Source organism: Nicotiana sylvestris, chromosome 10, assembly GCF_000393655.2.
Source record: "Nicotiana sylvestris chromosome 10, ASM39365v2, whole genome shotgun sequence".
In the NCBI taxonomy this organism is placed as follows: Eukaryota; Viridiplantae; Streptophyta; class Magnoliopsida; order Solanales; family Solanaceae; genus Nicotiana; species Nicotiana sylvestris.
Genome location: NC_091066.1, coordinates 91,830,630 through 91,852,712, shown reverse-complemented (window position 1 = coordinate 91,852,712; position 22,083 = coordinate 91,830,630). Strand labels below are relative to the sequence as shown.

At 38.4% G+C, this 22,083-nt stretch overlaps 1 long non-coding RNA gene across 4 annotated transcripts; it reads left to right on the top strand.

Annotated features, from left to right (window-relative positions):
* Nucleotides 1-16,342: 16,342 nt before the first annotated feature.
* Nucleotides 16,343-21,834, top strand: LOC104242217 (uncharacterized). Of its 4 annotated transcripts, none has more exons than XR_011403016.1 (5): nucleotides 16,343-16,425; nucleotides 16,568-16,668; nucleotides 17,580-17,739; nucleotides 19,467-19,591; nucleotides 21,474-21,834. It is a non-coding gene; the product is annotated as an uncharacterized lncRNA (long non-coding RNA). The 4 variants fall into 4 exon arrangements; XR_011403015.1 differs by having other exon boundaries at nucleotides 17,580-19,374; XR_011403014.1 differs by having other exon boundaries at nucleotides 17,580-19,591.
* Nucleotides 21,835-22,083: the final 249 nt, after the last annotated feature.

The following is a 22,083-nucleotide window of genomic DNA, read 5'->3' as shown; positions in this document are numbered from 1 at the left end:
AGGATGATCCAGGAAAACCTGATTGTGATCCAAGACAGTGACATCCAGAATATCGCGCATAATCCTTTACCTGCATATTATGATGCACACTTTGTGGGGATGATGCCTGGTGACATGGAGTATGAGAATCCTCTCGGGAACTTGCTAACTGAAGTTAATGATGTTGAAATTGGAGAAGGCTCTGCTGATTCTGATAAGCAAATTTGTGGCTAAATGCCAATCCTAGCAATTGAAAAGTCATTCCCTCCTCACTAGGAAGGAATCTTGGTAGCTTGTTTTGATGTTTTTTCTATTATCTGGGTTATTTCAAGGTTTTGATCCAGATTTTATTTGTTTTATTGAGTCAAACCCTTCTATCCCTCCATTCTGTTTGTGTGAGTCTTGTATGTCTGTTCTGTTGCTATTTTCATTATTCGGGTTATTTTAGGGTTGTAACTCATATTTTAGGTTGCTTGTTTAGTTGTAAAACCCTTTCATCCTTTACTCAATAAAATATAGTTTGTCCTTTTGTGTCATTCTGTTCATAGTTCTTTTCTCGCTAGTTCTAATGACATGACATGCATGCGGAAATTTTGGCCATATCTTAGGAACTGATTTTATCTGGAATTCAATAACTAAAAAAAAATACTTTTGAGGATGAATAAAGAGTTGGAATACTTTGGAACTAAGGTCGAGTAAAATTCACCTTCAAATCATTGTGAAGATCGGGCTTGAGAATGTTTAATCAATTGATGTTTGTTGGAAAGTTTGTCACTAAGGGATGAAAAAATATTTTGTGACCACGACACACCAAGAAGACAGACATGTTCGTCAATGCTGTGATCGCGAAAAGATACCATGTTTGACGTTCTTGAGGTTGGGAGGCCCTTTTTCTGCTACCCAAACACTTTATATCCTTTGCTACCCCTTTTGAGCCTGTGTTATTTTTCTTTGACTACCCTCTTTTGGAATCAAGTTTAGAGTCAAAAAAAAGAAAAAAAAATCCATGTCCCAAGAGTACAAACTGGGGCAATTCTTAGAAAGTTCAGAAAAAAAAAAAAGAATTATCAAAGGTCCATGCCCTCAAAAATAGAAGCTGGGGCAAACAAAACAAAGGAAAAAAGAAAAGGAAAAAAAAGAGAAAAAAAAGAAAAAGGAAAAGAGAAACAGAAAGAAAGATGAAAAATTGTTTAGGTCAGATGTTTGAACTACGTTAGACCTGATTCCTTAAAAAAGGATATGTAGGCAGACTCATGGTTTGGTCCAGCCAAATAAGAATTCAAAGAAAAAGAAAAAGAAAAATTCAAAAAAATCCCCAATAGCTAAAACCGGGGCAAAGATTTTATTTTATTTTTAAAAGAGTCGATTCCAGAAGTTGTAAGTATACAACCCAGTCATCTTTAGTCTGTGTTGAGCTTCATGCCGGCCTTTCGTCCAACCCTATCCAAAAACCTTCCAAATAAAGACCTCCCGATATGCCTTCAAAAATGCCAAGAGGAGTATGCAATGAGCAACGGTTGTCATGCGACATAGAACATTGTCAAGATGCTCGCACAAGAAAAGTGAAAAAAAAAGAAAATGAAAAAAAATGAATGAGAGAGTCTTACTAGTGAAAACCTTTACGAGCACTATAAGGCGATGGTAAGAAGAGATAAATAAATGAGAGAGACTTGTTGGTGAAAATCCCCCGGGGCACCACTAATCGAAAGCGAGTCGTAAAGCTGATGTAAAGAATTGACATAAACAAGCCCGACTTCAAAGGTCATAAGAATGTTAAAAGGAAAGATTAAATTAGTTTGATAGATCAGGTCGTTGAGTCCAAAATGCATGTCATGATCATTAAGGCTAGTTATTGAAAAAAAAAAACTCTTCCTTCTGTCTTTCCGACAAGGGCATTTCTTGTTAATACTTGTTTCTTTGCATCATTGTGTCCTTTACTTCGAGTTGGTCCTTGTCAAAACAAGCAAGAAAAGATTTCAAAATCTGCTACCAGCTTTTCAATTGCATAAAGCAAATTTGGCCAGCACTAAGTTGTTTCTGTCAATATACCTTGAGGATTCATATAAAGGCTTCCCCAAAAAGACTCTTCTTAGCCTACTTGGTGCAAAAAAGATAACTGGTGATTCTCTTTGATAGACAAATTGCTCAAAAAGCAGAAAGTTATTCAAGATATCGGAAAAGGTCACCTAGGAAAAGATCTCCAGTTGAGATAAGGTGGATTGAGCCGCAAGTACAAATGATACTAGGTGTGAAACAATTAGGGTTGATGCAGAGCAAAAGTCTCTTGAAGCCGACTCAAGCTGATTGAGCAGAAGCCAAGCTGCCCAAGACTCAAGGCCACAAACCGACCACCATTTGCAAAACTAACAAATTTTTCTTTGTATGAAACAGGAACAAAGCGGTGCAAGGAAAGTGATTCAAAAAGAGAAAAAAATGAAAAAAAAAAACAAAAAAAGAGAAGAAAAAGAAAAGATGAGAAGAGCCGACAAAGGAAAGTTTCTCAAATTTTTGCCTTTATTTGTCTTGCTATTGTGCATAAAATCTTGTCATTGATCTTCACATTTTTCCTCCTAGGATAAAAGTCCTAGTCTGATGGATTTCCTCCCAATATAAATCTTAGTCTGATGAATCTTTCTCCTAAGATAGAAAACCTAGTCTGATGAACTTTCTCCTAGGATCACGATCTTAGTCTGATGAACTTTCTCCTAGGATCAAAATCATAGTCTGATGAATTTTTCTCCTAAGATAGAAGACCTAGTCTGATGAATTTTTACCTAGGATAAAAATCTTAGTCTGATGAATCTTTCTCCTAAAATAACAAAAAAAGACCTAGTCTGATGAACTTTCTCCTAGGATCAAAATCTTAGTCTGATGAATTTTCTTTCTAAGATAGAAGACCTAGTCTGATGAACTTTCTCCTAGGATAGAAATCTTAGTCTGATAAATTTTTCTCCTAAGATAGAAGAGCTAGTCTGATGAACTTTCTCCTAGGATAGAAATCTTAGTCTAATGAATCTTTCTCCTAAGATAACAAAAAGAGGACCTAGTCTGATGAACTTTCTCCTAGGACCAAAATCTTAGTTTGTTGAATTTTTCTCCTAAGATAGAAAACCTATTCTAATGAATTTTTTCCTAGGATAAACGTCTTAGTCGGATGAATCTTTCTCCTAAGATACCAAAAACAAAAGCAAAAAAAAAGAGAGAAAAAAGGACCTAGTCTGACGAATTTTCTTCTAGGATAATTCTCCAGGCGGGGCCCTCTGAGTTCAGGAAAACTAAACATTGATAATCTTAAGAAAACTAAAAAAAATGACTCCTCTCATCATTGCATCAATAGTACGAGTGGTTTACAATTTTGCTAACAACTCACAAATCTTCCTAGTAAACTGGAGCAGAAAAAATTTCTTTTATTTTGTCTATGTTGTTGTAATAAGGCGCCCACCTGGAGAACAAGGGAAGACAACTCAAGTTTCTAGGGAAAGCAGTGTTGAAGGAAGACAACTCGCGTTTCTAGGGAAAGCAGTGTTGAAGGAAGACAACTCGAGTTTCAAGGGAAAGCAGTTTCGAAGGAAGACAGTTCAAGTTTCAGGGGAAAATGGTTCAAGGTGCAAGGGAAAATAGTGTCAAGTAACAAGAGAGGACGGTTCAGGTTCAGCAATCAGGCACCCACCTGGAGAAAAGAGGGAATTCAATTCAGAATGCAATTCAGGTCAGCAACAAAAGAAGCTCGCGTCAAGAATGCAAGTCAGCAGTCCAAGATGATCAACAGAAGTTAGTCATAATCCAGAATAAAAAGAAAAAGAAGAAAAGAGAAAGACAAGAAGTGAATCCAAATGTAGAAGTTAATGAAAGATGTGAGCTGCGCAAGACAGGGCTGAGGTCATAAGCTCTGCATGTCCCGTCTTGGTTTGAAAAGCTGAAGAAGATTGAACCAACACCTGCGGCTAACAAGCATCAAGATTCAGATCAGGGTCTGCATGAAGAACCAACCAAGACTCAAGATCAAGGTTCAGAAAACTCATAGATAGGAATCTTGTAACTCGTAGCTGATAGGCTTAGTTAGTCTTTTTTATTTTTGATTTTGATGTAATAAAGGGATCGTGGACCGGAACCTCAGCGGAATGGCACGTCGCTCGGCTCTCAACCTCGGCACACTCCATCATCTCACTCACTTCTGAACTACACGTGACATGATTCCTTTATAGCCAAGGATATGTAGGCAGCTCAGATACTAGGGCTCAGTCACATTTCCCTTTTCTCTTAGTTTAAGTCTTTCCAAATAAGGGTCGGGTCAAAAAAAAACTTGTCTAGTCGTTCTTTGTCTGAAAATACTTCGTCTTTCCAGTCAAAGAGGGGCAGCTGTAGACATGTGATTTTTGACCCTCCCCAAGATTTTTTATACTTTAGCACGTAAATATTTAATTTAGGTCCAATATAGCTAGTTCAACTCATTTTTACTCTTTTACCTTATTTTATTATAAGAAAACAAAAATTACAACAAAAATAGTTTCATTAATATTTGTAGTCATTTTTAATCTTGAAAATACCAAAAATAATTTTGTTTTAGTGGTTGGTCTTATTTTAATAGTTATTATACTTAAGTAGGATTAATTAATAAATGAGATCGTATTTTTAGTCTCGTCGCAGAGAAAGAATAAAACTTGGGCTCGAGCAACCCATTTTTAGGCCAAATTTTGGACCTAGCCCATAATTCCTAGGCCCATACCCTAACTTAATCCCTGCCCCTATATAACAGTATCTAACACCTAAAATAAGGACACACCAAAAATTGGAGATCCACTGTTTTCCAAAAAATGACCCCCTGCTCATCTTCTTCAAAGACCTAAAAAAAACCTTACTAATCCAGTCGTTTCCTCTCAAAAGACCATCATCAGATTTTGGTCTCCTTCTTGACAAGATATAAAAACGAAGAAAGGAACCATAGAAAAATTAGGAGAAGCTCAGCCGTAGACCATAGAGAGCACACAACCTTTCCCCATGAACTTTCAGCTCCTTTCTCCTTCAAAAACTTAACCATGTAAAACCCAGCAAGAAATCATGTAAAACCCTGCAAGAAACTCCATCAAAGAGCTCTGAAAATAGCCTAAAAGACCAGCCCAAAAACGTCCCGAAAATCAGCTCTAAAAGCAGCTGAAACTAGCTGCAAACAGTCCCAAAAAAAATTCGATCCAAATTCAGCCATAATACAGCTGAAACAGGTCGAAAATCTGTCCAAACATCACCTCTTAAAGGTAGGCGTTCAGTTCGGTAGGATCCCCAGTCAAATCGAGGTTGGGTTTGAGTTTCCTATTTGAAGATTCCGATCATATGTCCATTCTTGTTGTAGTAGCTGTTATTCGAGTTCTTAAAAGATCCTTTGATGTAATAAAGATAGTTTATTTGTTGAAGGTTAATATTTCTCCCTTATCTTTATATTATCTTTGCATCTATTGGAATTTTTCATGTTTAAAATGAAATTTGATATTTAGACTTTCCAAGGACGTGTTCATTTGTTTTTGATTCATACATTTGGCTATTTATTTTTCTTTTCTCCTCTTTCAATATTTAGACTAGATTCCAGTATAAATTATTTACATGCTAGTTTGGTTTTGAAGCATCTTGGCCCGTTGTTGATAGTTTTGTGCTAGCATATTTCTTTTCAATTTGTCCTGTGATAGTTTAGCTCTCTGTTAGTGTGATTTTGATCCTTAGTTATAAAATAAAATTAGTTGTTTCTCTAATAATGGTAGATAGATGTTTAATTGCAGTTTATTTTCTTATTCTGTTTTTTTTTAATCACTGTAATCAGGATATTTTATTGTTCGGATCTAGTATATTTCTATTTGAACATATCTTTAGGTTAGTAATATTATTTGATCGTTTGAGTTGGTCATGAGTATGTAATAGATCACGTTAGCTAGCCATTTTATAGCTGAATTACATCACTTTTCCTGCAATAATTTTTCACAACTTTAACCTTGCAATAATCTCGAAGTAGTTTACAAAAATAACTTATGAACATCCCTAGTTTGTTTTAGTCAAGTAAAGCCCTTTGGAATAATTTGATGTGTGTCATGTCAAATAAAATCTCAAAACTCATGGCCCTTATTTAATTAATTTTAATATTTTAGAAATCGAGGTGTGCTATTTAGTTGAATTTTCCATGGCCCTCGCAAACTTGAAAGTACATAGTTGCTTTAGGCGCGTAATTTAAATTAATTTTCGTAAACTCGGGTGTGCATTTCATGTGACCCAACTCCAATTCTCAACAACGTTAAATAAAACATGTCGCGAATCGCGGGTGCATTTCATGTGGTGTGGTTCAAGGCATGTTTTAAATAACGTTGAATCTTCCTGAAAATAATTAAAAGCGGTTAATAAGTTAAAATGTACCATGGGTTAAAACATGTATTAAAATCAGATAATATGCCAATTAAAACAGTTGAGCGACCGTGCTAGAAATACGGGACTCGGAAATGCCTAACACCTTCTCCCGGGTTAACAGAATTCCTTACCCGGATTTCTGGTTCGCGGACGGTAATACAGAGTCAATCTTTTCCTCGATTCGGGATTTGAACCGGTGATTTGGGATGCCATAAATTTTTCAAGTGGCGACTCTGAATCTTTTAATAAATAAATCTCATTTCAATTGTCTTTTAATTGGAAAAACTCTCTTATACCCTTCCAGAGTGTAGGAAAAAGGAGGTGTGACAGGTGATGCCGAAAGAGGTTTTTAAGGCATCGAAACGCAGAATTCACTTTTAAAACAAGTGATGACCCAACAAAAACCCGATTACCCATACACCCCCGAGCCCGGATATATAATTGATTTTGAAATCCGACTTCAATTTGAGGTCTAAATCCCCAAATTTCAATATTCTTAGGTTCTACCGAAAATTCCCAATTCCACCATGAAAACCCTAGATTCTAAGATGAAATCTTATAAAAGGAAGTTAAGGAGTAAAGAAAATGAGTTAGAAATCACTTACTAATGTTTTGGAGGAGAAATGTTGTTTGAAAAATCACCTCTTATGTTTTTGGGGTTTTGAAAAATGAAAAATAACTAAAAATCCCGTTTAAATATACCCCGCGGAGACCCCCTGTGCGGACCGCACAAAAAGGAGTGCGGTCGCGGAGCTCACAAGTTGACTGCAGTAACATGCTTTAGTATTTTGGCCACACCATTCTCTACAGATGTCCAAATTGTGATTTTTTACCTTTTTGGAAACTAGACACGAAGGGTTACAACTTTTGTTTTTGAATCATCTCAAAATTCCTTGTAGATCAAAAGATATAGGTCGAAGTCAGACCAGCGAAATTCTTCCTCACCGCGGACCGCACAAAAAGGAGTGCGGCCGCAAAGGCCCCTCAGCGGTCAGCACAAAATCAATGCGGTTAGCACTGGCGGGTTCAGAGATCTGTAACATCTTTGAACCTGCAACAGCTATGTTTTAAGCCTAAAACATTCCGGAACCTACCCGAAACTCTCTCGATCCCTTGGGACTTCAAACCAAACGTCTACTAACTCAAAAATATTATATGGACCTACTCGTGCAATCACATCATCAAAATAACATGTAAAATCATGAATTAAACCTCAAAACTCTACATTTTCATCAAAAACTCTCAAATTTCATAAATCTTCAACCGAAAGTCCAACTCACGTCAAATAAACTCCGTTTTCACCAATTTTCACAGTTATCTTTTAAATACTATAACAAGTTTGTACCGGGCTCCGGAACCAAAATACGAATCCTATACCAATGGTTTCAAACATTAATTCTTTTCTTCATTTCTTAGATAACTGCGCAAAATAATTTCTTTCAAAAATTGATTTCTAAGGCTTGGGACCTCGGAATTCATTTTCGGGCATACGCCCAAGTCCCATCTTTTACTACGGACCTCCCGGGATCGTCGGAATACGGATCTAGGTCCGTTTGCTCAAAATATTGACCAAAGTCAATCAAAAATCAAATTTTTAACTCTAAAAATTTCTATTTCTCATCTTTTCACATAGAAGGCTCTCCGGATATGGGTCCGGACCACGCACGCAAATCAAGGTGAGGTCAAAAGGAGGTTTTTAGGCCTCGAAACACTGCGGGTCATCACATTCTCCACCTCTAAAACAACCGTTCGTCCTCGAACGAACATAAGAAGGAAGTACCTGAGTCGGGAAAAAGATGGGGATAACGGCTTCGCATATCAGACTCAGACTCCCAGGTCGATGCCTTAGCAGACTGACCTCTCCACTAAACACGAACAGAAGGGAAACTCTTAGATCTCAACTGACGAACCTGTCAATCTAGAATAGCTACCGGCTCCTCCTCGTAGGACAAGTCCTTGTCCAACTGGACAGTGCTAAAATCCCACACATAGGATGGATCGCCGTGATATTTCTGAAGCATGGACACATGGAACACTGGATGCACAGCTGATAAGCTCGGTGGCAATGAAAGTCTGTAAGCCACCTCCCCCATTCGATCAATAATCTCAAACGGGTCAATGAACCTAGGGCTAAGCTTGCCCTTCTTCCCAAATCTCATCACGCCCTTCATAGGCGACACTCGAAGTAATACCCACTCACCGACCATGAAAGCCAAATCACAAACCTTACGGTCGGCATAACTCTTTTGCCTGGACTAAGCTGTACGAAGCCTATCCTGAATAATCCTGATCTTGTCCAAGGCATCCTGTACTAGATTCGTACCCAATAACTGAGCCTCTCCCGGCTCAAACCATCCTACCGGCGACCAACACCGCCTACCGTACAAAGCCTCATAAGGAGCCATCTGGATACTCGACTAGTAGTTATTGTTGTAGGCAAACTCTGCTAAAGGCAAAAACTGATCCCACGAGCCTCCAAAGTCAATGACACACACTCGGAGCATATCCTCCAAAATCTGAATAGTACGCTCGAACTGCCCCGTCCGTCTGAGGATGAAATACTGTGCTCAACTTAACCTATGTGCCCAACTCTTGCTGAACTGCTCCCCAAAAATGTGAGGTAAACTGCGTACCTCGGTCCGAAATGATAGACACGAGCACACCATAAAGACGAACAATCTCCCGGATATAGATGTCAGCTAACCTCTCGGAAGAATATGAGACTGACACGGGAATGAAATGCTCCGACTTGGTTAGCCTATCAACAATAACCCACATTGCATCGAACTTCCTTCGGGTCCATGGGAGTCCAACAACGAAATCCATAGTGATCCGCTCCCACTTCCACTCGGGAAGCTCAATCCTCTGAAACAATCCACCATGCCTCTGATGCTCGTACTTAACCTGCTGACAATTCAAATATTGAGCCACAAACGTAATGATATCCTTCTTCATCCTCCTCCACCAATAATGATGTCGCAAATCCTGATACATCTTAGCGGCGCCCAGATGAATAGAGTACCGGAAACTATGGGCCTCCTCTAAAATCAACTCTCGAAAACCATCCACATTAGGCACGCAAACTCGACCCTGCAGCCTCAAAACTCCATCATCTCCTAATGTAAGCTGCTTGGCACCTCTGTGCTGCACTGTGTCCCTAAGGACACACAAATGAGGATCATCAAACTACCGATCTCGGATATGCTCCAATAATGAAGAACGAGCGACTGTGCAAGCTAACACACGACTGGGCTCAGAAACATCCAACCTCACGAACTGATTGGCCAAAGACGGAACATCCAAGGCAAGCGGTCTCTCACCGGCCGAAATATATGCAAGACTACCCATACTGGCTGACTTTCTACTCAAAGCATCGGTCACCACATTGGCGTTTCCCGGATAATATATGATGGTGATATCATAGTCCTTTAATAGCTACAACCACCTTCTCTACCTCAAATTTAGCTCCTTCTGCTTGAACATGTACTGCAGACTCTTGTGATCCGTGAACACCTCACATGACACGCCATATAGATAATGCCTCCAAATCTTCAACGCGTGAACAATGGCTGCTAGCTCCAAATCATGAACTGGATAGTTCTTCTCATGAATCTTCAACTGACGTAAAACATATGCAATAACCTTGCCATCCTGCATCAACACCGCACCAAGTCCAATACGAGATGCATCACAATAAACTGTATAAGGCCCTGAACCTATGAGAAAAACCAACACTGGCACCGAAGTCAAGGCTGTCTTGAGATTCTAAAAGCTCGCCTCACACTCGTTCGACCACCTGAACTAGGCACCCTTCTGGGTCAACCTGGTTATTGGGCTGCGATAGATGAAAAACCCTCCACAAACCGATGATAGTAGCCCACCAATCCCAAGAAACTCTGGATCTCTGTAGCTGATGCTGGTCTAGGCCAGTTCTTGACTGCCTCTATCTTCTTCGGATCTACTTGAATACCCTCTGCTGATACAACATGACCTAGGAATGTAACTGAACTCAACCAGAACTTGCACTTAGAAAACTTGGCATACAGCTGACTGTCTCTCAAAGTCTGGAGAACCACTCTAAGATGTTGCTCATGCTCCTCCCGGCTGCGGGAATAGATCAAAATATCATCAATGAAGACTATCACAAACGAATCAAGTAAGGCATGAACACTCGGTTCATCAAATCCATAAAAGTTGTCGGGGCATTTGTCAACCCAAATGACATTGCCAAGAACTCATAATGCCCGTACCGAGCGCGGAAAGCTATCTTAGGAACATCAGATGCCCTAATCCTCAACCGATGGTAGCCAGATCTCAAGTCAATCTTCGAAAATACCTTGGCACCCTGAAGCTAATTAAACAAATCATCAATCCTCGGCAATGGATACTTATTCTTGATTGTAACCTTGTTCAACTGCTGGTAATCTATACACATTCTCATCGACCCGTCCTTCTTATTAACAAACAACACCGTCGCACCCCAAGGCGAAACACTGGGTCTAATGAAACCTTTTTCAAGCAAGTCTTACAATTACTCCTTTAACTCTTTCAACTCAGGCGGGGCCATACGATACGGCGAAATAGAAATGGGATGAGTGCTCGGAGCCAAATCAATGCAAAAATCAATATCCCTGTCGGGTGGCATACCCGGCAGGTCAAAAGGAAATACCTCAAGGAACTCACGAACTACCCGCACCGAATCAATAGAAGGGACCTTAACGCTAGAGTCACGAACATATGCTAAATAAGCCAAACACTCCTTCTCGACCATATGCCGAGCCTTCATATATGAGATAACCCTACGGGTAGAATGACTAGGAGTCCCTCTCCACTCCAAACGAGGTAAATCCAGCAAAGCTAAGGTCACAGTCTTGGCATGACAGTCCAAGATAATGTGGTAAGGTGATAACCAGTTCATCCCCAATATGACGTCGAAATCAACCATGTCCAGAAGTAACAAATCTACACGAGTCTCAAGACCCCCAATCACAATTATACATGAACGATGGACATAATCTACCACAATAGAATCACCCACCAGTGTAGACACATAAATAGGAGCACTCAAGAAATCACTAGGCATGACCAGATACAGTGCAAAATAAGATGACACATAGGAGTATGTAGATCCTGGATCAAATAAAACCGAAGCATCTCTACTACAAACCATAATAGTACTTGTGATAACTGAATCAGAAGCCTCGGCCTCGAGCCTGGATGGAAGAGCATAACATCGAGGCTGGCCCCATCACCCTGAACTATATCTCTGGACGGCCTGCTGCTGGCTGGCCTCCACCTCTAGCGGCCTGAGCTCCACTTCTAACACCTCTAACTCCACCTCTAACTCCTCTACCTCCACCTCTGGCTGGGTGGGTGGGCTGTGGAACACTCGGTGCTTGAACCATGGCACGGGAACCCGGATGCTGAGAGTTGCTCGATGCTCGAGGACAATATCTAGCAACGTGCCTCGTGTCGCCACAAGTAAGACAAGCCATCGGCTACTGGGGCTGATGAACCTGAAAACTCTGAAGCGGAGGTGCACTGATAGGAGCTGGTGATGCAATGTAGGACTGCTGATCAGAATACTGCATGTGAGAACCACGACCACCTGGGGCACTGTGAGAAGCCTGAAGTGCTGACTGAAAAGTCCTAGGAGGATGGCCTCTACCAAACGAATCTCTGCCTCCAGACGAGGAACCACTGAATCTGCCTGAATGACGAGGCCTCTTGTCAGACCCCTGACCACCTCTCTGCAACAGAATCATCTCAACTCTCCTGGCCACATTGGCCGCCTCCTGGAAAGAAATCTCGCTTCGTCTCCTTAGCCATCTGAAGTCGAATAGGCTGAATGAGTCCCTCAATGAACCTTCTCACCCTCTCTCTCTCAGTGGGAAGTATGATAAGAGTATGACGGGCCAAGTCGATGAATCTGGTCTCGTACTGAGTGACAGTCATAGAACCCTGTTGGAGATGCTCGAACTACCTCGTAGATCTCTCTCCGAGTTATAGGGAGAAAATTCTCTAGAAATAGCTGAGTAAACTGCTCCCAAGTCAAAGCTGGCGATTCGGCTGGTCTAGCCAAGCAATAATCTCTCTACCAAGTCTTGGCGGATCCAGATAAGAAAAAAGCAGCAAAGTCGACCCCGTGGTCTCCACTATCTCCATGTTCCTAAGAACCTTATGACAGTTGTTTAGATAATCTGGGGATCCTCAGAAGATGCACCGCCGAGAGTAGTAGTGAAGAGCTTGGTGAACCTGTCTAATCTCCACAAAGCATCAGCAGACATAGCTGCTCCATCAACGGTTTGAGCCACCACACCCGGCTGAACTGCTCTAACTGGCTGAGCTGCTGGAGTCTGGAACTGGGGAGCCATATGCTCCGGAGTGCGAGTAGAAGGAGTCTGGGCTCCTCCTCTATCCTTAGAGACGGCTGGTGCTAAAGGAAGAAAGCCTGCCCGTGTGACACTCTCCATAAGGCCCACTAGACGGACCAGAGCATCCTGGAGTACTGGGGTAGTAATAAACCCCTCTGGGACCTGAGTTGGGCCCATCGGAACTGCCTGGGCCGGAACCTCATCATCAAAGTCAACCTGAGGCTCCGCCGCTGCTGCTGCTGCTCTGGCTGCTGATCAGCGGATGAGGAAGCGCATGTTCTCGGCATCTGCGAAAGAACAGAGTAGAAATCCAAGCAGCATTACGAAACCAAACCGCACGACAAGAAAGAATAGATGTGAAGTTTTTCCTAACTCTGTAGCCTCTCGGGGATAAATACAGACGTCTCCGTACCAATCCCTCAGACTCTACTAAGTTTGTCTGTGAATTATGAGACCCATGTAACCTAGGGCTCTGATACCAACTTGTCACGACCCGGACTTTCCACCATCGGGAGTCGTGATGACACTTATTAGTGAAAGCTAGACAAACCAACCAATTGAATTATTTACCTTGTTTCCATTCTAAATCCATTAACAATTAAGAACCAACAGTTATCAATCAACAAAATTTACTAAGTGGCAGATTAAATTTCAAGTATAATAATACTGCAAATACCATTCCATAACAAATCTACCCAAGACTGGTGTCACAACTTTACAGACTGTCTAAGAGTACTACAAATAAGGTCTGAAAGAAATAAATACAACATTGTCTCTGGAAATACATGAAAGAAATAGGAATAGTAGATAGAAGGAGACGCCAAGGCCTGCGGACTCCTGCAGGACTATCTCGGGTCGCCTGATGAACAAGAAACAACAATCTCACTACGGTCCGAAGTCTACAGCACTGGGATTTGCACAAAAGAGTGCAGAGTGTAGTATCAGCACAACCGACCCCATGTGCTGGTAAGTGTCTAGCCTAACCTCGGCGAAGTAGTGACGAGGCTAGGACCAGACTACCAAATAAACCTGTGCAGTTAAATCATATACATCGAAAATAGAAGCAAATAATTACAATTAAGTTGGGCAAGTGAAACATGCTGCGGGGAGTAACAGATAAGAACAAAACAACAGTAGAGAAATGTAAGGAATGCCATAAATCAATTACCAGCAAATATAAGGAAATAAGAACAAGTACACATGTAATACCGTTGCAGGCGTGCAACCCGATCCCATTTCATATAGTACCATTGCAGGCGTGCAACCCGCTCCCATTTTATATTGTACCGTTGCAGGCGTGCAACTTGCTCCCATTTCATATAATTTTCGTTGCAGGCGTGCAACCCGCTCCCATTTCATATATTTCTGTTGCAGGCGTGCAACCCGCTTCCATTTCATATATTTCCATTGCATGCGTACAACTCGCTCCCATTTCATATATCAACACCCAATCATAAAAGAATCCCGGCAAGGGAACAATAGCATAATAACCACATCCCGGCAAGGGAATAATAATACCACAACAACATCCTGCAAGGGAATAATAATGATAATCCTGACATGAAGCACAATAAACCACAACGGAGTCATAAAGATTACAATACAAGACTCACGGGCATGCTTGACACCGACGTATAGATACTCGTCACCATGCCTATACGTCGTACTCCACATTTATCACATAGCAGATAAGACACAACTCCTAATCCCTCAAGCTAAGGTTAGACCGAACACTTACCTCGATGTCACGAACACAATTCGAGCCTCAACTATCGCTTTACCTCTTGATTCCACCACCAACTCGCTCGTATCTAGCCTCAGATTACTTAATTATATTAATAATTGCTAAATGAATCAGTTCTAATGCATGGAAATTTTTTTAAATCGACCTCTGGCCCGCTTGGTCCAAACCCGAAATTCGGACCAAAACCGGAGTACCCATTCACCCCCGAGCCCGGATATATAATTGGTTTTGGAATCCGACCTCAATTTGAGGTCTAAATCCCCAAATTTCAATATTCTTAGGTTTTACCCAAAATTCTCAATTCCACCATGAAAACCCTAGATTCTAGGATGAAATCTTGTAAAAAGAAGTTAAGGAGTAAAAAAAAATGAGTTAGAAATCACTTACTAATGTTTTGGAGTAGAAAAGTTGTTTGAAAAATCACCTCTTATATTTTTGGGGTTTTAAAAAATGAAAAATAACTGAAAACCCTATTTAAATATACCCCTCTGAGACCCTCTATGCGGACCGCACAAAAAGGAATGCGGCCGCAGAGATCACAATGTTGACTGCAGTGACATGCTTTAGTATTTTGGCCATAACATTCTCTACAAATGTCCAAATTGTGATTTCTTTACCTTTCTGGAAACTAGACTCGAAGGGGTACAAATTTCATTTTGAATCATCTCAAAATTTCTTGTAAATCAAAAGATATAGGCTTACGAAGTCAGACCAGTGAAATTTTTCCTCACCGCGGACAGCACAAAAAGGAGTGCTGCCGCAAAGGCCCCTCCGCAGTCAGCACAAAATCAATGCGGTCAGCACTGGCGGGTTTAGAGATCTACAACATCTCTGGACTTGCAACAGCTATGTTTTATGCCTAAACCATCCCGGAACCTACCCCGAACTCTCCCGATCCCTCGGGACTTCAAACCAAATATGCATACTAACTCAAAAATATCATATGGACCTACTCGTGCGATCACATCATCAAAATAACATGTAAAATCATGAATTAAACCTCAAAACTCAACATTTTCATCAAGAACTCTCAAAGTTCATAACTCTTCAACCGGAAGTCCAACTCACGTCAAATAAACTCCGTTTTTCACCAAATTTCACAGTTATCTTTCAAATACTATAACAAGTTTGTACCGGGCTCCGGAACCAAAATACGGGCCCATTACCAATGGTTTCAAACATTAATTCTTTTCTTCATTTCTTAGATAATTCCGCAAAACAATTTCTTTCAAAAATTAATTTCTAAGGCTTGAGACCTCAGAATTCATTTCCGGGCATACACCCAAGTCCCATATTTTACCGCGGACCTCCCGGGATCATCGGAACACGGATCCGGGTCCGTTTGCTCAAAATGTTGACCAAAGTCAACCAAAAATCAAATTTTTAACTCTACAAATTTCTATTTCTCATCTTTTCACATAGAAGGCTCTCTGGATATGGGTTCGGACTACCCACGCAAATTAAGGTGAGGTAAAAAGAAGGTTTTTAGGCCTCGGAATACTGAATTTACTTGCAACACAAGTGATCCTTTTGGGTCATCACAGTTGTTTCCACTTGCTTTGTGCTGCTTCCTTGCCCTTGCGCCTATTTTTTTAGTGATCCATCAATATAAATTTTTATATGTGACTCCATTTTCTTCATGTTCCTTTTTAACCTTGAAAGTCTTAAATATTTTTCAGATGTTGATTCATGTTTTGTGGCCTTTTCATTTCTTTGTAGGTACTCCAGATTCAGTTGACCCTTTTTTGTGGTTATGGAGCTGGTAGTAATATATATATATATATATATATATATATATATATATATATATATATATATATATATATATTTGTCTATTTTAGCTTCGTTCTTGGTACAACTGCTAAGAGGCATGTAATATCTGTTGTAAAAATAGTGCATAGTCTCATTTTAGAAAGACTTAAACTTGCTCGACATCACCAACAGGTATTGTTGTCTAATTTATACCTGTCCTAAATATATAACCGTTGTATATGCAATTATTCAAAAAATATTTCAATATGTTTTCATAGCTTCCAATTTTGTTGATTTGTGAGATCACATCATAACCTATTTCGCCTAATTGCAGCTAGAAAAAGAAATTACTTCATATGGAAAAGAACATAGGTAGCCTTTCAATTTACTCTTTTCTCTGTTGAAGTTGGTTTCCTTCGAGGAAAGTCTGAGTAGGTGAGACTATCAACTTCTCTGGCAGGATGCCTTCTATGCGTTTATTGCAATCAAATTTATTTTTCCCCTTTTTGTTTTGAGGTTGTTCTGTCATATTAAGTTGCTTACTTCCATGACGATAAAGTGTTGTTGCAGCTAAAAAGAAAAAAAATTGAAGGATATAGCATGGGTAGTCTTGTGACTTACCCATCTCAAGAAAGAAAAAGTTTGACTTTGGACGAACTTGAATTGATTATGGAGTTAAATTTGTTTATTTTTCCTCTTGAAAGTTAAAGAGTGTAATAGAGGATATCATTAAAAGTAACTTGAAAAAGATTGGAACTTAAGTGAATTGTCATCATCACAATATACTTGATTTGATGATCAAAAACTATTTTAGTAAGCAATCTACACAAAAAAAATTAACCGATACAATCATAGTGGCATTGTACCAACGATTTTCAACTTCTTAAAGAGGGATATGTTAGCTAAGATCTTTGGAGAACATATTTATGGTGGGAAGGTAGGAATTGTAAGGTAAGGATTAAAAGAATGATAAGGAAAAGACTACAAAATTTAAATTATGAGAGTGAGTTCCTAACTTCACAACAACAGCACAGGATTTGAGTTGTTGTTGTGAAGTTAGGAACTCACTCTTAAATTTATTTTGAGGCCACAAAAACTCTCCTTTGCCTTACAGGAACTTTTGTAAGGCCTCTTTTGCCTTATAGGAATTATTTCTTGGATTCGAACTTTCCCATTAGAAAACTATAAAGTGATATTTGAAAACAAATCCTCATGTATTTCATTCTGTTTCATTTCTGGTTATTTGCTTAATTCCATAGAGTCCATACTGAATATTATTTAACATAAAAAGAGTAGTTTTGTTTGAATCATCTACTTGGAGGTAAACCCAAAACGACTTGATTCAGGGTACAAAAGCATATTGTAGTGGAGGGATGCTGATGCTGGATTCTTATTGTGCAACTACTTTGGCGCTATTCCTCTAATGTACAATCTAGAAGCACCAGTCGTCTTCTTTCTTTCCACCTCCTTCTTTGCTTCCATCTTATTTTTGCTCTGCTCTTTCTGGTAAGTGTCTCTTGGATTCTTCCAGAATTCCTAAATTTCTCATTTTGAGTTCCATAATATCTCTATGTGCTCTATTTTTTCAGTTCTTGTCAGCTTTACTCTGTTATTTCCCTGAAATCTTGGTGGTTGTCCAGCAGCTTCTCTATTTGTTTGGATATTCCAGTCTCTATTTGTTCGGATATTTCAGTGCTGAATTTTCACATGCATGTCAACCTTTGCACACTGATACATTGTAGGTGTTTGTTAATGTCTTAATCAACAAAATCTTTTGACTTTCTGCATGTGCTTACCTTCTATCAAAGCTTTGTTTTTCTCTTCTTTTTTTCAAGTGTGCACTTATAGAAATACTCTTAAATCAGACCATTTCTTCCATCTATATTTTTGTTACTATTTGTCTTACTTTGTATTAGCAAGAAAAATTAGATATAGATATATGTATTTTCAGATTCATACCAACCTAAAAATATTAGATTAAATTATACAAAACTATAAAGTGTTTGGAATAGAAATGTGTGGCAACAAAGATACTATCGATTTATTCATGTATTTTTCAAAAGACTGAGGTATGACAAATTGTCGCTACAAAATTGAGACACCCCACTGCAAACTTTGATTTTTCCGCAGTTGATGCAATTAAGGTGTTTGATGATATGCTTGGAAAAACAAAATGATTCTTATGCTCCTCTATCAAAGGAAAATCCATGAAAAATAGAACCCATTGTTAAAGGAATATAAACAATCTGAATGGACAATTTACTGTTAATGTCCTGGTTTTATGCAATAATGAATTTGGAATTGGATTGACTTAATTTGAATGTTCTTATAGGATTGTTGATAAATCTTTGTTGAGCTTCGAAGGCAAATTGACTGATCCTTTTCTTCTCAATAATTTTGCCTTTGTTTTCAAGATATCTTGGCCTAAAATTAATCTGATTAAGCCTATTACTTCACTCCTAAAAGCTCTATGCTATTGATATTTTGCAGTAATAGTTCTACCCTCCAGTTTTCTGATTAGCTTCATATTCCCTATGAATAAAAATCTTGATCGGTGGATTTTCATGTTCTGTGGTAATATGAAATGTAGAACATCTAGATGTTGGATTTTTGCTTTTTGTTCCTGATTATTTTGGAGTTGTCTCGATTCCATCCGCATACTATAGTTTGCAGTGAGCTTGGGTGATATTCCTTAGCTTTTAGACTTAACCCATTTTAAGCTTATTGTACCTCGCATGCGTGTGGAATTATTTTTTGGCCATCATGTATATATGTTGTGTGTGATTTTTTTTCTGGCTCACAATCTTTTTACAATTTTCTACATAATCACTTTTTTCAGCGTAAATCAATTTAAACGACTTTACAACTCTTTTTCCATTTCCTTTTTTTTTTTTTTAAAAAAAAGATTGTGGAAATATTTCCTAAATGATTTATTTTTATTAATCTGATGTTCAATAATTTAGTGTGTGAATTAGTTGTCTTTTTCTGGATTAAGTTATGTTAATTTTGATTTCATCATTGTCGTATGATATTTTATGTTGTTTTATTATGAGTCTATTGATATTACTAATATAGTGTCTCTTGTTGCCTCTTTGAGTCGAGGGTCTCCTGGAAACAGCCTCTTTACCCCTCGGGGTAGAGGTAAGGTCTGCGTACATATTACCCTCCCCAGACCCCACTTGTGGAATTACACTGAGTTGTTGTTGTTGTTGTTGTTGTATTGTCGTGTGTAGTCTTCTTTTCTCACTTGTAAGACAAAGCAGTGTGCAATATATCAAGGACATCAGTTAGAATCAGGTTATAAGCTAAAGAAGATCACAGAGGAATCAGTTTCACATTGGAAGCATGGAGTTTGAAGGTAAATGAGGATTCCAAAGTTGCCTCCTCTCCAAACTCACACACATCATTGTTTTTCTTATTTCCAAATACTTTTTTTGTTGTTCTATTGATTATTAACTTGCGTGTGTACTTATTTTAGATTTTTTTAAAATTGTTTGTGGAAACAGATGAACAAGCTGTTTGCAAGTCAATTTTATTTTGTTGTATTCTGAAATCCAACATATTACATCTAATTTTTCTTTGGAATCTCAAACAAGTGTTTCGAGAGTAAGTTAGAACTAGCAGTTCCAACAAGGATGGATGATTTTTATGCAAATAAGATAAGGTGGAATATCTTAAGAGTTCTCTAAAATTTTTCAATTTTCCTCTTTTCTCCTGGTCATGACCAAATATAACTATTCTCCATTCTATTTGATAACTTTGATGAGAATAATATTATTTTATCTTCAATGGCTCAAAACTCAGTAAGATAAATTTTTCTTACAACACTAAGTTATTTTTTCCCGACATTGCTAAGTTTTCCTCTGCCAGGAATTAGTTAGGGCCTGATCCTATAAATATACGTGCTGCCTCAATCAGTGTTCAAATCCTTTACATATGATATACTTTTTCTTCTGTGGTTTTATAGAATAAAGGAACATACAAAAGAAAGAGTTTAATGCTATTTGTATTTTCTTTTAATTATTAAGTAAAGGGGTCATTACCATCAGTGGCGGCTCGATGGAGTAGGGGGCCTAAAGGTAAATCGTTATTAGAGGCCTTTAGAGGCAAATATATTAATTATATTTTACCATCAACTTCTTCTAATATTTTCTTCCTAATTGATAATATAGCCAATTTATTTAATTATTCTTGAGATATTGTTGCTCTTAGGTAAAGTTTTGTTAATTTTACTTTCGAAAAATATCTTCCCCTCGGGGGAAATGTCTTTATTTTTCTATGAGCAATATTATATAGGCATGTGGAAAAAGAACTAAATCTTTTATTTCATTGAGTATATCAATTAAAGTATTATCTTTTACTTGGAGTTTGTGGTAGTACGTGCTTTTGTTATAAAATAAATCCAAAAATCAATATGGAGCTAATTAGCTCAAGGTATGTACAGAAGCTATTGTAAAATGAAAATTAATCCAAGTTGAAGAGAATAAGAATAATGAAGGAGGAAGTTATTTAAGTGCATGTCATTTATTTATTATAGCTCAACTAATTAGCCCTCAAAAATAGCATAATGTTTGGACTAGGCCATAAGGATTATTGACATAGCAAATGTATGGTTGATCAAAAGATTTATTAACTATTATAAAGAATATCGGAGTAATTATTTAAAATATATTTGTTATATATATAATATGAATAATATTTGGGGCCCTATAATTTTTGGGGCCTAAAGCCTTGGCTTTAGTTGCCTTAGGGTTGAGCCGCCGCCCCTGATTACCATCAAATTTTGATTGGGACTCTGCCTATGTAAGTTCTGCTGGAGTTTCTATACTTCCTTTCTTATTTGGATTGTATAGAATCTCGAGCTGCTCACAATTGCTCATACTTTGGTTGTGTACGTTTTTAACGGTAACTTGGCTATTTTGACCAACTTGAAGAGCATGTTCCCTCAAAGGGAGAATTATGCTTTTGTTGTCTCTCCCATATATGCATTATTATTCGATTTTAAAACTTTTTAAGTTTTTTATTCTACTTTTTGCGTTATATTTGTTTGATAGACTACGTGTCGGTTGAGTTAAATTTGGATTTACATGGGCAATAGAGTAAAAAGGAGGATGATGCTTTAAGGACTTCAATTTCTTTTTCTGGGTGTAAGCTATGTTTTTATTGGAATCATTTTCCACTTTTCGACATTTTCAGCTTTAGTGTTTGAAGTTGGCATTGACAGAGTTCATATTTTGCAGGTCCACTATGTCACAAGCGGAAAAAGCTTTACTCTTTTCATCCCAAGTTCTCATCGAATGGTAGGAAGTTGCGTTGAAATGAAACAGTCTTTCGCCAACTCTAGAAGATATATTCAGTTTATACACTCTCAAGTTGCACTCAAAACTGAAGTTAATACATAAAATATCTTTTATTGTGTTGTGATAATTCAATTTATTCTCAAAGGGTATTCAAAATTCCTGTAGCACGGGCATGCAATACTAGTCTAGTTCTATATGCTAGATCCGTGTGTATGCACATGTACGTGCATACAAATAATTCAGAATTTTAATTTGATACATACAAATACAATTGTAGGTATTATTTCATTTTAACAATAGTTTCAACCTTAATACAATTATAAAATTTTACACCATACTTGATTCAAGTCGTATGCACTTAATATTAATGTGTCATTTACTTCTTCCCCCCAAACCCCGACAAAAAGTTTACTCTCTTGAGTTCACGTCATTAATACCCTACCTTTTTTTTGGTAATGAACGATTTTATTAATACAATAAACTAAGAGCTATTACAACGGTATGTCTGTTTAGGCAACAGGGTACCTAGACGTCTCTTTCTAGTACATGA